At 34.0% G+C, this 17,148-nt stretch overlaps 1 protein-coding gene across 4 annotated transcripts in view; it reads left to right on the forward strand.

Annotated features, from left to right (window-relative positions):
- Nucleotides 1-17,148, forward strand: part of LOC119660867 (fatty acyl-CoA reductase wat-like) — a 216,446-nt gene that overhangs the window by 182,572 nt on the left and 16,726 nt on the right. The gene's annotated exons all lie outside the window — the stretch shown is intronic.

A 17,148-nucleotide genomic window follows, 5' to 3' on the forward strand; every position in this document is an offset into this window, starting at 1 on the left:
CGTCGCGCACGACCCCTTTATAATAATAATAATCGTTGGCGCAACAACCCATGTTGGATCAGGGCCTTGAAGTGTGTTAGAGCACTTCATTCAAGACCGTAACGGTACACTACAGTATACTGTAGGAGGCAATGTGGTCAGCACTGTGCTCGCCTGGTATCCGACGTCAAATCACGATACAAATTCCACTGCCACCAGTGAGATTTGAACCGCGACCTTCCGTACGACAGCCTTGCGTTCTCACCACTCAGCCGAAGGAGGATCAGCCATCTTCAGAACCACGGTTTCTCCCCGCATTCTCACATATTCGACACATCTCCTGAAGCATTTTTTAACCCTCTGCTGCAGGGCGGGAATAAAATGCTTTTCCCGCACAATAGTCATTGTGAGTCCGGTCCCGCAATGCTGGTTTCCTCTGTCGACCAGGTGTGATTTGCGTAGGGTGTTTCTGCTCGAGTGCCTGTTCCAATCTTCCACCCACGCGAAGAATACCCATGGGCTTCTCAATAAATGGGTTGAGGAATGACAGCCAATGGTGTTTTTCTACTGCCATCACTTGCTGTATCCTCTTCATCTGTTTTCCGAAGAGCTGCTTCTGCTGGAGTCTAATTACTGCAATCTCAGCCTTTTCCAACTCTTGAGCTGAATAACGGCCTGAATTCCCATTCTTCTAGCGAAGGCATCTTGCCACGATACTCACTAGCCGAGGAAGACTGGAAAAATGAACATGAAATCTGAGGAAGCATCCTCACCTGCACTAATTTCCCCTACATGAGCCAACGTTTCGGATTCTGTTTGTACGATTGCCGTGAAGGGAAGCTTATAAGAACTGGGGTCCACTGAACCATAAACCGTGGCCTATGAATCTCTGTGGACAGAGGCCTCTAGAGGCACAATTTGCAGGATTGAGCTTGGACTTTACGTGGTGAATATCCCTGGGTGAAAAATACTTATGCACGAACGCGACCCTCCGCCGCACCATGGCTTTTTGGCTCCTAATCCAACAAAGGGCCACCTCCGGGTCAGTATACGCTATGAACCTGATAGGGATCGCTCCTAAGCTGTTGCGCACATCTCTGTATATTTCCGCCAGAAGGACCACACTCTTCAATTCAATGGTGCATGACCGGGAACTCATACTCGCTCGCGTTTTCAGTGGAGTCACGCATCCTCGAGCGGAAATCAGACGCAAGGTCTAACCTTTACTGTCCTTCGTTCGGCTATAAATTACTGCTGCATAGCCATCAAGTTCTATCTCTTCACCTTGGGAACTATGTTCAATCCATCGTGGGAATCGAACTTCATTTAAGAATTTCAGTGAAGTCAAGACCTTTTCCAACTGGCCCTTGACTGGATCTTTAATAGTATCATCCCAGTCGTACCCTTCCTGCCACAACCGCTGAATTTCGATTCTCAATTTCATCACGACTGGCAGTAACTAGCCAATTGGATCATATATGGAGGCGGCTTTCTTTTAGTATATACGGCATTTAGCTTTGGATTAATGCTATAAAGAAAACAGTCTTCCTTGGGGTTATAATGTAAGCCAAGGATCTGGAGATCGCTCTCTGCTTTCTCGAGCTCTACATAGGACTCTATTTGCTGGCTTTTATCAATGAACTGCAGAACTTCCTTCTTGTTAGACGCCCATTTCGTTAATGGAAATTGACCTTTTGCTAAAGTCTTGTGTGTGTGTGTGTGTGTATGGTGGGGGAGAAGCTACAGCTTCTGAGCACTCAGGCCGTGTTGGCCCATTGCACTCGCCGCCCCCGCCTAACAGAATATTCCGGATTCGTTAACGTATCGCAGGATTTCCGTTAGTGGATGTGGTGCTACCCGTCGCAATTGGAGGACATCGGCACCAAAGATCTGATGACTGATGCGTCCATAAGCGGGGCACTCACATAGGAAATACTCCGTGGATTCCGCTTCCTCATTACAGGAAGGACACGTATCATCTTCGGTAATTCCTATTCTGAACATATGCCCAGCTAGTGAATTATGGCCTGTCAGAATGCCCACAATACACCTGCATTCCTCCTGCTTTTCGACATGATAAACTTTGCGGTACGTATGTTGGGTTCTGGCAGGAAAAGTTTGGTGTGTCGAGCAGCATTTAAGCTCTGCCACCTGTCATTATGGGAAACTTGTTCCCAGTTTTTGAAAACAGATTTAGCCAATGCTACTGATACCCCAATTGCTGGCTCCGGTCCCGGCATAGGGGAGATTGACCCCTCTTTCGCTAAAGCGTCCGAGATTTCATTTCCCTCTATGCCACAGTGACCAGGTACCCTGAGTAGCTCCACCGTATTGAATCTAGACATAGAGTTCAAACGGTTTCTGCATCCCTGAACGATTTTCGAAGTGATCAAAGGACTGCTCAATGCCCTCAGTGCAGCTTGACTGTCACTGTAGATTGCGATGCGCCTGCCCTTCAACCGCTCGTCAATCACCCAGTTTGCCACCCTTAGGATCGCATAAACTTCGGCTTGGAAAACCGTGGCATATTGTCCCAAAGGAAAAGCCCACTTCTCGTTTTTATTCGAGAGGTAGACTCCGGCTCCAAAACCCCATCCCCATGTCGAGGCAAAGGTCCGTCTGCACAGCCCATAAGCTGTGAGAGCTCGTTTCATCTTTACCTCTACATGTTTGTTCCAAAGAAGTTTTTTATCTAGAGTGACCCCCAGATATTTCACTTCTTCGGAGAGTTGAAGGGTAGTTCCCCCCATTTCAGGGAGACAAAGTCCATCCAGTTTTCTCCTTTTTGTGAATAAAACCATTGTGGTTTTATTTGGATTAACTGACAAACCATGTCTAAGGCACCAGCTGTCTATCAAATCAACGGCACGCTGTATATTCCTACACACCGTTCCAAGATCCCGCTCAACAGCAAATATAGCCACGTCATCAGCATAAGCTTGAGCGTGTATTGGCAAATTTTGCAGTTCGCATAGCAATGAGTCGATTAGCATACTACACAGAAGCGGCGAAAGCACACCTCCTTGGGGGCAGCCCTTCGTCACTTCCGTAGTCAGGTAGCGATCGACCCCTACCTCAGCGCACAGCAATCTTTGCGTTAACATAGTAGGGATCCACTTTATTAAAGCATCATCAACACCATGCGCTCTGGCGGCATCACAAAGTTTTTGAAAAGGCGCACAGTCAAAAGCCCCTTCAATGTCCACGAACACCCCCATCGCGTACTCACCATTCAAAGTTGCGTCCTCTATCTTTGTGACCAAAGAATGAAGAGCAGACTCGCAGGACTTTCCACGTTGGTAAGCATGTTGGTTTTCACTAAGTGGGTGTGACCTAAGTGCGTTTCCACGAATGTGACGCTCCACCAGTCTCTCCAAACCTTTCAGCAAGAATGAAGTCAAGCTGATCTGTCTGAAGTTCTTTGGATTAGAATAGTCATCTTTCCCAGGTTTCAGTATGAAAACTACCTTAACCTGTTGCCAAGAAGAAGGCACGTAGTCCAGAGCAAGACATCCTCGAAAAATATTTCTTAGAGGTCGCTCTAAATGCTCCATACCCTCCTTTAGCATTGCCGGATAGATGCCATCCATGCCAGGTGCTTTGAAATGTTCAAAGGACATTGGACATTTTAGGGTATCAGAGTCAAAAAGCAAGTGTATAGCCTTTGATTTTTTGATGCCGAAAATGGGTAAAAGCTGAAAAATCATTTTTCGAGGATTTAGACGTTAATTTCTCGTTTAGTACGTTCCAAATAATGAAAAAAAAAACCCAATTTTCGATTTTGAAATTTTAGGGTATCAGAGTCAAAAAGCAAGTGTATAGCCTTTGATTTTTTGATGCCGAAAATGGGTAAAAGCTGAAAAATCATTTTGCGAGGATTTAGACGTTAATTTCTCGTTTAGTACGTTCCAAATAATGAAAAAAAAACCCAATTTTCGATTTTGAAATTTTAGGGTATCAGAGTCAAAAAGCAAGTGTATAGCCTTTGATTTTTTGATGCCGAAAATGGGTAAAAGCTGAAAAATCATTTTGCGAGGATTTAGACGTTAATTTCTCGTTTAGTACGTTCCAAATAATGAAAAAAAAACCCAATTTTCGATTTTGAAATTTTAGGGTATCAGAGTCAAAAAGCAAGTGTATAGCCTTTGATTTTTTGATGCCGAAAATGGGTAAAAGCTGAAAAATCATTTTTCGAGGATTTAGACGTTAATTTCTCGTTTAGTACGTTCCAAATAATGAAAAAAAAACCCAATTTTCGATTTTGAAATTTTAGGGTATCAGAGTCAAAAAGCAAGTGTATAGCCTTTGATTTTTTGATGACGAAAATGGGTAAAAGCTGAAAAATCATTTTTCGAGGATTTAGACGTTAATTTCTCGTTTAGTACGTTCCAAATAATGAAAAAAAAAACCCAATTTTCGATTTTGAAATTTTAGGGTATCAGAGTCAAAAAGCAAGTGTATAGCCTTTGATTTTTGATGCCGAAAATGGGTAAAAGCTGAAAAATCATTTTGCGAGGATTTAGACGTTAATTTCTCGTTTAGTACGTTCCAAATAATGAAAAAAAAACCCAATTTTCGATTTTGAAATTTTAGGGTATCAGAGTCAAAAAGCAAGTGTATAGCCTTTGATTTTTTGATGCCGAAAATGGGTAAAAGCTGAAAAATCATTTTTCGAGGATTTAGACGTTAATTTCTCGTTTAGTACGTTCCAAATAATGAAAAAAAAACCCAATTTTCGATTTTGAAATTTTAGGGTATCAGAGTCAAAAAGCAAGTGTATAGCCTTTGATTTTTTGATGCCGAAAATGGGTAAAAGCTGAAAAATCATTTTGCGAGGATTTAGACGTTAATTTCTCGTTTAGTACGTTCCAAATAATGAAAAAAAAAACCCAATTTTCGATTTTGAAATTTTAGGGTATCAGAGTCAAAAAGCAAGTGTATAGCCTTTGATTTTTTGATGCCGAAAATGGGTAAAAGCTGAAAAATCATTTTTCGAGGATTTAGACGTTAATTTCTCGTTTAGTACGTTCCAAATAATGAAAAAAAAAACCCAATTTTCGATTTTGAAATTTTAGGGTATCAGAGTCAAAAAGCAAGTGTATAGCCTTTGATTTTTTGATGCCGAAAATGGGTAAAAGCTGAAAAATCATTTTGCGAGGATTTAGACGTTAATTTCTCGTTTAGTACGTTCCAAATAATGAAAAAAAAACCCAATTTTCGATTTTGAAATTTTAGGGTATCAGAGTCAAAAAGCAAGTGTATAGCCTTTGATTTTTTGATGCCGAAAATGGGTAAAAGCTGAAAAATCATTTTTCGAGGATTTAGACGTTAATTTCTCGTTTAGTACGTTCCAAATAATGAAAAAAAAAACCCAATTTTCGATTTTGAAATTTTAGGGTATCAGAGTCAAAAGGCAAGTGTATAGCCTTTGATTTTTTGATGACGAAAATGGGTAAAAGCTGAAAAATCATTTTTCGAGGATTTAGACGTTAATTTCTCGTTTAGTACGTTCCAAATAATGAAAAAAAAACCCAATTTTCGATTTTGAAATTTTAGGGTATCAGAGTCAAAAAGCAAGTGTATAGCCTTTGATTTTTTGATGACGAAAATGGGTAAAAGCTGAAAAATCATTTTTCGAGGATTTAGACGTTAATTTCTCGTTTAGTACGTTCCAAATAATGAAAAAAAAACCCAATTTTCGATTTTGAAATTTTAGGGTATCAGAGTCAAAAAGCAAGTGTATAGCCTTTGATTTTTTGATGCCGAAAATGGGTAAAAGCTGAAAAATCATTTTGCGAGGATTTAGACGTTAATTTCTCGTTTAGTACGTTCCAAATAATGAAAAAAAAACCCAATTTTCGATTTTGAAATTTTAGGGTATCAGAGTCAAAAGGCAAGTGTATAGCCTTTGATTTTTGATGCCGAAAATGGGTAAAAGCTGAAAAATCATTTTGCGAGGATTTAGACGTTAATTTCTCGTTTAGTACGTTCCAAATAATGAAAAAAAAACCCAATTTTCGATTTTGAAATTTTAGGGTATCAGAGTCAAAAAGCAAGTGTATAGCCTTTGATTTTTTGATGCCGAAAATGGGTAAAAGCTGAAAAATCATTTTTCGAGGATTTAGACGTTAATTTCTCGTTTAGTACGTTCCAAATAATGAAAAAAAAACCCAATTTTCGATTTTGAAATTTTAGGGTATCAGAGTCAAAAAGCAAGTGTATAGCCTTTGATTTTTTGATGCCGAAAATGGGTAAAAGCTGAAAAATCATTTTGCGAGGATTTAGACGTTAATTTCTCGTTTAGTACGTTCCAAATAATGAAAAAAAAACCCAATTTTCGATTTTGAAATTTTAGGGTATCAGAGTCAAAAAGCAAGTGTATAGCCTTTGATTTTTTGATGCCGAAAATGGGTAAAAGCTGAAAAATCATTTTTCGAGGATTTAGACGTTAATTTCTCGTTTAGTACGTTCCAAATAATGAAAAAAAAACCCAATTTTCGATTTTGAAATTTTAGGGTATCAGAGTCAAAAAGCAAGTGTATAGCCTTTGATTTTTTGATGCCGAAAATGGGTAAAAGCTGAAAAATCATTTTGCGAGGATTTAGACGTTAATTTCTCGTTTAGTACGTTCCAAATAATGAAAAAAAAACCCAATTTTCGATTTTGAAATTTTAGGGTATCAGAGTCAAAAAGCAAGTGTATAGCCTTTGATTTTTTGATGCCGAAAATGGGTAAAAGCTGAAAAATCATTTTTCGAGGATTTAGACGTTAATTTCTCGTTTAGTACGTTCCAAATAATGAAAAAAAAACCCAATTTTCGATTTTGAAATTTTAGGGTATCAGAGTCAAAAGGCAAGTGTATAGCCTTTGATTTTTTGATGACGAAAATGGGTAAAAGCTGAAAAATCATTTTTCGAGGATTTAGACGTTAATTTCTCGTTTAGTACGTTCCAAATAATGAAAAAAAAAACCCAATTTTCGATTTTGAAATTTTAGGGTATCAGAGTCAAAAAGCAAGTGTATAGCCTTTGATTTTTTGATGACGAAAATGGGTAAAAGCTGAAAAATCATTTTTCGAGGATTTAGACGTTAATTTCTCGTTTAGTACGTTCCAAATAATGAAAAAAAAAACCCAATTTTCGATTTTGAAATTTTAGGGTATCAGAGTCAAAAAGCAAGTGTATAGCCTTTGATTTTTTGATGACGAAAATGGGTAAAAGCTGAAAAATCATTTTTCGAGGATTTAGACGTTAATTTCTCGTTTAGTACGTTCCAAATAATGAAAAAAAAAACCCAATTTTCGATTTTGAAATTTTAGGGTATCAGAGTCAAAAAGCAAGTGTATAGCCTTTGATTTTTTGATGCCGAAAATGGGTAAAAGCTGAAAAATCATTTTGCGAGGATTTAGACGTTAATTTCTCGTTTAGTACGTTCCAAATAATGAAAAAAAAACCCAATTTTCGATTTTGAAATTTTAGGGTATCAGAGTCAAAAAGGCAAGTGTATAGCCTTTGATTTTTTGATGACGAAAATGGGTAAAAGCTGAAAAATCATTTTTCGAGGATTTAGACGTTAATTTCTCGTTTAGTACGTTCCAAATAATGAAAAAAAAACCCAATTTTCGATTTTGAAATTTTAGGGTATCAGAGTCAAAAAGCAAGTGTATAGCCTTTGATTTTTTGATGACGAAAATGGGTAAAAGCTGAAAAATCATTTTTCGAGGATTTAGACGTTAATTTCTCGTTTAGTACGTTCCAAATAATGAAAAAAAAACCCAATTTTCGATTTTGAAATTTTAGGGTATCAGAGTCAAAAGGCAAGTGTATAGCCTTTGATTTTTTGATGACGAAAATGGGTAAAAGCTGAAAAATCATTTTTCGAGGATTTAGACGTTAATTTCTCGTTTAGTACGTTCCAAATAATGAAAAAAAAACCCAATTTTCGATTTTGAAATTTTAGGGTATCAGAGTCAAAAAGCAAGTGTATAGCCTTTGATTTTTTGATGCCGAAAATGGGTAAAAGCTGAAAAATCATTTTTCGAGGATTTAGACGTTAATTTCTCGTTTAGTACGTTCCAAATAATGAAAAAAAAAACCCAATTTTCGATTTTGAAATTTTAGGGTATCAGAGTCAAAAAGCAAGTGTATAGCCTTTGATTTTTTGATGACGAAAATGGGTAAAAGCTGAAAAATCATTTTTCGAGGATTTAGACGTTAATTTCTCGTTTAGTACGTTCCAAATAATGAAAAAAAAAACCCAATTTTCGATTTTGAAATTTTAGGGTATCAGAGTCAAAAAGCAAGTGTATAGCCTTTGATTTTTTGATGACGAAAATGGGTAAAAGCTGAAAAATCATTTTTCGAGGATTTAGACGTTAATTTCTCGTTTAGTACGTTCCAAATAATGAAAAAAAAAACCCAATTTTCGATTTTGAAATTTTAGGGTATCAGAGTCAAAAAGCAAGTGTATAGCCTTTGATTTTTTGATGCCGAAAATGGGTAAAAGCTGAAAAATCATTTTTCGAGGATTTAGACGTTAATTTCTCGTTTAGTACGTTCCAAATAATGAAAAAAAAAACCCAATTTTCGATTTTGAAATTTTAGGGTATCAGAGTCAAAAAGCAAGTGTATAGCCTTTGATTTTTTGATGCCGAAAATGGGTAAAAGCTGAAAAATCATTTTGCGAGGATTTAGACGTTAATTTCTCGTTTAGTACGTTCCAAATAATGAAAAAAAAACCCAATTTTCGATTTTGAAATTTTAGGGTATCAGAGTCAAAAAGCAAGTGTATAGCCTTTGATTTTTTGATGCCGAAAATGGGTAAAAGCTGAAAAATCATTTTTCGAGGATTTAGACGTTAATTTCTCGTTTAGTACGTTCCAAATAATGAAAAAAAAACCCAATTTTCGATTTTGAAATTTTAGGGTATCAGAGTCAAAAGGCAAGTGTATAGCCTTTGATTTTTTGATGACGAAAATGGGTAAAAGCTGAAAAATCATTTTTCGAGGATTTAGACGTTAATTTCTCGTTTAGTACGTTCCAAATAATGAAAAAAAAACCCAATTTTCGATTTTGAAATTTTAGGGTATCAGAGTCAAAAAGCAAGTGTATAGCCTTTGATTTTTTGATGACGAAAATGGGTAAAAGCTGAAAAATCATTTTTCGAGGATTTAGACGTTAATTTCTCGTTTAGTACGTTCCAAATAATGAAAAAAAAACCCAATTTTCGATTTTGAAATTTTAGGGTATCAGAGTCAAAAAGCAAGTGTATAGCCTTTGATTTTTTGATGCCGAAAATGGGTAAAAGCTGAAAAATCATTTTTCGAGGATTTAGACGTTAATTTCTCGTTTAGTACGTTCCAAATAATGAAAAAAAAACCCAATTTTCGATTTTGAAATTTTAGGGTATCAGAGTCAAAAAGCAAGTGTATAGCCTTTGATTTTTTGATGCCGAAAATGGGTAAAAGCTGAAAAATCATTTTTCGAGGATTTAGACGTTAATTTCTCGTTTAGTACGTTCCAAATAATGAAAAAAAAAACCCAATTTTCGATTTTGAAATTTTAGGGTATCAGAGTCAAAAAGCAAGTGTATAGCCTTTGATTTTTTGATGACGAAAATGGGTAAAAGCTGAAAAATCATTTTTCGAGGATTTAGACGTTAATTTCTCGTTTAGTACGTTCCAAATAATGAAAAAAAAACCCAATTTTCGATTTTGAAATTTTAGGGTATCAGAGTCAAAAAGCAAGTGTATAGCCTTTGATTTTTTGATGCCGAAAATGGGTAAAAGCTGAAAAATCATTTTTCGAGGATTTAGACGTTAATTTCTCGTTTAGTACGTTCCAAATAATGAAAAAAAAACCCAATTTTCGATTTTGAAATTTTAGGGTATCAGAGTCAAAAAGCAAGTGTATAGCCTTTGATTTTTTGATGCCGAAAATGGGTAAAAGCTGAAAAATCATTTTTCGAGGATTTAGACGTTAATTTCTCGTTTAGTACGTTCCAAATAATGAAAAAAAAACCCAATTTTCGATTTTGAAATTTTAGGGTATCAGAGTCAAAAAGCAAGTGTATAGCCTTTGATTTTTTGATGCCGAAAATGGGTAAAAGCTGAAAAATCATTTTTCGAGGATTTAGACGTTAATTTCTCGTTTAGTACGTTCCAAATAATGAAAAAAAAAACCCAATTTTCGATTTTGAAATTTTAGGGTATCAGAGTCAAAAAGCAAGTGTATAGCCTTTGATTTTTTGATGCCGAAAATGGGTAAAAGCTGAAAAATCATTTTTCGAGGATTTAGACGTTAATTTCTCGTTTAGTACGTTCCAAATAATGAAAAAAAAACCCAATTTTCGATTTTGAAATTTTAGGGTATCAGAGTCAAAAAGCAAGTGTATAGCCTTTGATTTTTTGATGACGAAAATGGGTAAAAGCTGAAAAATCATTTTTCGAGGATTTAGACGTTAATTTCTCGTTTAGTACGTTCCAAATAATGAAAAAAAAACCCAATTTTCGATTTTGAAATTTTAGGGTATCAGAGTCAAAAAGCAAGTGTATAGCCTTTGATTTTTGATGACGAAAATGGGTAAAAGCTGAAAAATCATTTTTCGAGGATTTAGACGTTAATTTCTCGTTTAGTACGTTCCAAATAATGAAAAAAAAACCCAATTTTCGATTTTGAAATTTTAGGGTATCAGAGTCAAAAAGCAAGTGTATAGCCTTTGATTTTTTGATGACGAAAATGGGTAAAAGCTGAAAAATCATTTTTCGAGGATTTAGACGTTAATTTCTCGTTTAGTACGTTCCAAATAATGAAAAAAAAACCCAATTTTCGATTTTGAAATTTTAGGGTATCAGAGTCAAAAAGCAAGTGTATAGCCTTTGATTTTTTGATGACGAAAATGGGTAAAAGCTGAAAAATCATTTTTCGAGGATTTAGACGTTAATTTCTCGTTTAGTACGTTCCAAATAATGAAAAAAAAACCCAATTTTCGATTTTGAAATTTTAGGGTATCAGAGTCAAAAGCAAGTGTATAGCCTTTGATTTTTTGATGACGAAAATGGGTAAAAGCTGAAAAATCATTTTTCGAGGATTTAGACGTTAATTTCTCGTTTAGTACGTTCCAAATAATGAAAAAAAAACCCAATTTTCGATTTTGAAATTTTAGGGTATCAGAGTCAAAAAGCAAGTGTATAGCCTTTGATTTTTTGATGACGAAAATGGGTAAAAGCTGAAAAATCATTTTTCGAGGATTTAGACGTTAATTTCTCGTTTAGTACGTTCCAAATAATGAAAAAAAAAACCCAATTTTCGATTTTGAAATTTTAGGGTATCAGAGTCAAAAAGCAAGTGTATAGCCTTTGATTTTTTGATGACGAAAATGGGTAAAAGCTGAAAAATCATTTTTCGAGGATTTAGACGTTAATTTCTCGTTTAGTACGTTCCAAATAATGAAAAAAAAACCCAATTTTCGATTTTGAAATTTTAGGGTATCAGAGTCAAAAAGCAAGTGTATAGCCTTTGATTTTTTGATGCCGAAAATGGGTAAAAGCTGAAAAATCATTTTTCGAGGATTTAGACGTTAATTTCTCGTTTAGTACGTTCCAAATAATGAAAAAAAAACCCAATTTTCGATTTTGAAATTTTAGGGTATCAGAGTCAAAAAGCAAGTGTATAGCCTTTGATTTTTTGATGACGAAAATGGGTAAAAGCTGAAAAATCATTTTTCGAGGATTTAGACGTTAATTTCTCGTTTAGTACGTTCCAAATAATGAAAAAAAAACCCAATTTTCGATTTTGAAATTTTAGGGTATCAGAGTCAAAAAGCAAGTGTATAGCCTTTGATTTTTTGATGACGAAAATGGGTAAAAGCTGAAAAATCATTTTTCGAGGATTTAGACGTTAATTTCTCGTTTAGTACGTTCCAAATAATGAAAAAAAAAACCCAATTTTCGATTTTGAAATTTTAGGGTATCAGAGTCAAAAAGCAAGTGTATAGCCTTTGATTTTTTGATGACGAAAATGGGTAAAAGCTGAAAAATCATTTTTCGAGGATTTAGACGTTAATTTCTCGTTTAGTACGTTCCAAATAATGAAAAAAAAAACCCAATTTTCGATTTTGAAATTTTAGGGTATCAGAGTCAAAAAGCAAGTGTATAGCCTTTGATTTTTTGATGCCGAAAATGGGTAAAAGCTGAAAAATCATTTTTCGAGGATTTAGACGTTAATTTCTCGTTTAGTACGTTCCAAATAATGAAAAAAAAACCCAATTTTCGATTTTGAAATTTTAGGGTATCAGAGTCAAAAAGCAAGTGTATAGCCTTTGATTTTTGATGACGAAAATGGGTAAAAGCTGAAAAATCATTTTTCGAGGATTTAGACGTTAATTTCTCGTTTAGTACGTTCCAAATAATGAAAAAAAAAACCCAATTTTCGATTTTGAAATTTTAGGGTATCAGAGTCAAAAAGCAAGTGTATAGCCTTTGATTTTTTGATGACGAAAATGGGTAAAAGCTGAAAAATCATTTTTCGAGGATTTAGACGTTAATTTCTCGTTTAGTACGTTCCAAATAATGAAAAAAAAACCCAATTTTCGATTTTGAAATTTTAGGGTATCAGAGTCAAAAAGCAAGTGTATAGCCTTTGATTTTTTGATGACGAAAATGGGTAAAAGCTGAAAAATCATTTTTCGAGGATTTAGACGTTAATTTCTCGTTTAGTACGTTCCAAATAATGAAAAAAAAACCCAATTTTCGATTTTGAAATTTTAGGGTATCAGAGTCAAAAAGCAAGTGTATAGCCTTTGATTTTTTGATGACGAAAATGGGTAAAAGCTGAAAAATCATTTTTCGAGGATTTAGACGTTAATTTCTCGTTTAGTACGTTCCAAATAATGAAAAAAAAAACCCAATTTTCGATTTTGAAATTTTAGGGTATCAGAGTCAAAAAGCAAGTGTATAGCCTTTGATTTTTTGATGACGAAAATGGGTAAAAGCTGAAAAATCATTTTTCGAGGATTTAGACGTTAATTTCTCGTTTAGTACGTTCCAAATAATGAAAAAAAAAACCCAATTTTCGATTTTGAAATTTTAGGGTATCAGAGTCAAAAAGCAAGTGTATAGCCTTTGATTTTTTGATGCGAAAATGGGTAAAAGCTGAAAAATCATTTTTCGAGGATTTAGACGTTAATTTCTCGTTTAGTACGTTCCAAATAATGAAAAAAAAACCCAATTTTCGATTTTGAAATTTTAGGGTATCAGAGTCAAAAAGCAAGTGTATAGCCTTTGATTTTTTGATGACGAAAATGGGTAAAAGCTGAAAAATCATTTTTCGAGGATTTAGACGTTAATTTCTCGTTTAGTACGTTCCAAATAATGAAAAAAAAACCCAATTTTCGATTTTGAAATTTTAGGGTATCAGAGTCAAAAAGCAAGTGTATAGCCTTTGATTTTTTGATGACGAAAATGGGTAAAAGCTGAAAAATCATTTTTCGAGGATTTAGACGTTAATTTCTCGTTTAGTACGTTCCAAATAATGAAAAAAAAAACCCAATTTTCGATTTTGAAATTTTAGGGTATCAGAGTCAAAAAGCAAGTGTATAGCCTTTGATTTTTTGATGCCGAAAATGGGTAAAAGCTGAAAAATCATTTTTCGAGGATTTAGACGTTAATTTCTCGTTTAGTACGTTCCAAATAATGAAAAAAAAACCCAATTTTCGATTTTGAAATTTTAGGGTATCAGAGTCAAAAAGCAAGTGTATAGCCTTTGATTTTTTGATGACGAAAATGGGTAAAAGCTGAAAAATCATTTTTCGAGGATTTAGACGTTAATTTCTCGTTTAGTACGTTCCAAATAATGAAAAAAAAACCCAATTTTCGATTTTGAAATTTTAGGGTATCAGAGTCAAAAAGCAAGTGTATAGCCTTTGATTTTTTGATGACGAAAATGGGTAAAAGCTGAAAAATCATTTTTCGAGGATTTAGACGTTAATTTCTCGTTTAGTACGTTCCAAATAATGAAAAAAAAACCCAATTTTCGATTTTGAAATTTTAGGGTATCAGAGTCAAAAAGCAAGTGTATAGCCTTTGATTTTTTGATGACGAAAATGGGTAAAAGCTGAAAAATCATTTTTCGAGGATTTAGACGTTAATTTCTCGTTTAGTACGTTCCAAATAATGAAAAAAAAACCCAATTTTCGATTTTGAAATTTTAGGGTATCAGAGTCAAAAAGCAAGTGTATAGCCTTTGATTTTTTGATGCCGAAAATGGGTAAAAGCTGAAAAATCATTTTTCGAGGATTTAGACGTTAATTTCTCGTTTAGTACGTTCCAAATAATGAAAAAAAAACCCAATTTTCGATTTTGAAATTTTAGGGTATCAGAGTCAAAAAGCAAGTGTATAGCCTTTGATTTTTTGATGCCGAAAATGGGTAAAAGCTGAAAAATCATTTTTCGAGGATTTAGACGTTAATTTCTCGTTTAGTACGTTCCAAATAATGAAAAAAAAAACCCAATTTTCGATTTTGAAATTTTAGGGTATCAGAGTCAAAAAGCAAGTGTATAGCCTTTGATTTTTTGATGCCGAAAATGGGTAAAAGCTGAAAAATCATTTTTCGAGGATTTAGACGTTAATTTCTCGTTTAGTACGTTCCAAATAATGAAAAAAAAACCCAATTTTCGATTTTGAAATTTTAGGGTATCAGAGTCAAAAAGCAAGTGTATAGCCTTTGATTTTTTGATGCCGAAAATGGGTAAAAGCTGAAAAATCATTTTTCGAGGATTTAGACGTTAATTTCTCGTTTAGTACGTTCCAAATAATGAAAAAAAAAACCCAATTTTCGATTTTGAAATTTTAGGGTATCAGAGTCAAAAAGCAAGTGTATAGCCTTTGATTTTTTGATGCCGAAAATGGGTAAAAGCTGAAAAATCATTTTTCGAGGATTTAGACGTTAATTTCTCGTTTAGTACGTTCCAAATAATGAAAAAAAAACCCAATTTTCGATTTTGAAATTTTAGGGTATCAGAGTCAAAAAGCAAGTGTATAGCCTTTGATTTTTTGATGCCGAAAATGGGTAAAAGCTGAAAAATCATTTTTCGAGGATTTAGACGTTAATTTCTCGTTTAGTACGTTCCAAATAATGAAAAAAAAACCCAATTTTCGATTTTGAAATTTTAGGGTATCAGAGTCAAAAAGCAAGTGTATAGCCTTTGATTTTTTGATGCCGAAAATGGGTAAAAGCTGAAAAATCATTTTTCGAGGATTTAGACGTTAATTTCTCGTTTAGTACGTTCCAAATAATGAAAAAAAAAACCCAATTTTCGATTTTGAAATTTTAGGGTATCAGAGTCAAAAAGCAAGTGTATAGCCTTTGATTTTTTGATGCCGAAAATGGGTAAAAGCTGAAAAATCATTTTTCGAGGATTTAGACGTTAATTTCTCGTTTAGTACGTTCCAAATAATGAAAAAAAAACCCAATTTTCGATTTTGAAATTTTAGGGTATCAGAGTCAAAAAGCAAGTGTATAGCCTTTGATTTTTTGATGCCGAAAATGGGTAAAAGCTGAAAAATCATTTTTCGAGGATTTAGACGTTAATTTCTCGTTTAGTACGTTCCAAATAATGAAAAAAAAACCCAATTTTCGATTTTGAAATTTTAGGGTATCAGAGTCAAAAAGCAAGTGTATAGCCTTTGATTTTTTGATGCCGAAAATGGGTAAAAGCTGAAAAATCATTTTTCGAGGATTTAGACGTTAATTTCTCGTTTAGTACGTTCCAAATAATGAAAAAAAAAACCCAATTTTCGATTTTGAAATTTTAGGGTATCAGAGTCAAAAAGCAAGTGTATAGCCTTTGATTTTTGATGCCGAAAATGGGTAAAAGCTGAAAAATCATTTTTCGAGGATTTAGACGTTAATTTCTCGTTTAGTACGTTCCAAATAATGAAAAAAAAAACCCAATTTTCGATTTTGAAATTTTAGGGTATCAGAGTCAAAAAGCAAGTGTATAGCCTTTGATTTTTTGATGCCGAAAATGGGTAAAAGCTGAAAAATCATTTTTCGAGGATTTAGACGTTAATTTCTCGTTTAGTACGTTCCAAATAATGAAAAAAAAACCCAATTTTCGATTTTGAAATTTTAGGGTATCAGAGTCAAAAAGCAAGTGTATAGCCTTTGATTTTTTGATGCCGAAAATGGGTAAAAGCTGAAAAATCATTTTTCGAGGATTTAGACGTTAATTTCTCGTTTAGTACGTTCCAAATAATGAAAAAAAAACCCAATTTTCGATTTTGAAATTTTAGGGTATCAGAGTCAAAAAGCAAGTGTATAGCCTTTGATTTTTTGATGCCGAAAATGGGTAAAAGCTGAAAAATCATTTTTCGAGGATTTAGACGTTAATTTCTCGTTTAGTACGCTCCAAATAATGAAAAAAAAACCCAATTTTCGATTTTGAAATTTTAGGGTATCAGAGTCAAAAAGCAAGTGTATAGCCTTTGATTTTTTGATGCCGAAAATGGGTAAAAGCTGAAAAATCATTTTTCGAGGATTTAGACGTTAATTTCTCGTTTAGTACGCTCCAAATAATGAAAAAAAAACCCAATTTTCGATTTTGAAATTTTAGGGTATCAGAGTCAAAAAGCAAGTGTATAGCCTTTGATTTTTTGATGCCGAAAATGGGTAAAAGCTGAAAAATCATTTTTCGAGGATTTAGACGTTAATTTCTCGTTTAGTACGCTCCAAATAATGAAAAAAAAACCCAATTTTCGATTTTGAAATTTTAGGGTATCAGAGTCAAAAAGCAAGTGTATAGCCTTTGATTTTTTGATGCCGAAAATGGGTAAAAGCTGAAAAATCATTTTTCGAGGATTTAGACGTTAATTTCTCGTTTAGTACGCTCCAAATAATGAAAAAAAAACCCAATTTTCGATTTTGAAATTTTAGGGTATCAGAGTCAAAAAGCAAGTGTATAGCCTTTGATTTTTTGATGCCGAAAATGGGTAAAAGCTGAAAAATCATTTTTCGAGGATTTAGACGTTAATTTCTCGTTTAGTACGCTCCAAATAATGAAAAAAAAACCCAATTTTCGATTTTGAAATTTTAGGGTATCAGAGTCAAAAAGCAAGTGTATAGCCTTTGATTTTTTGATGCCGAAAATGGGTAAAAGCTGAAAAATCATTT

Source organism: Hermetia illucens, chromosome 7 (assembly GCF_905115235.1).
Source record: "Hermetia illucens chromosome 7, iHerIll2.2.curated.20191125, whole genome shotgun sequence".
Taxonomy (NCBI): Eukaryota; Metazoa; Arthropoda; class Insecta; order Diptera; family Stratiomyidae; genus Hermetia; species Hermetia illucens.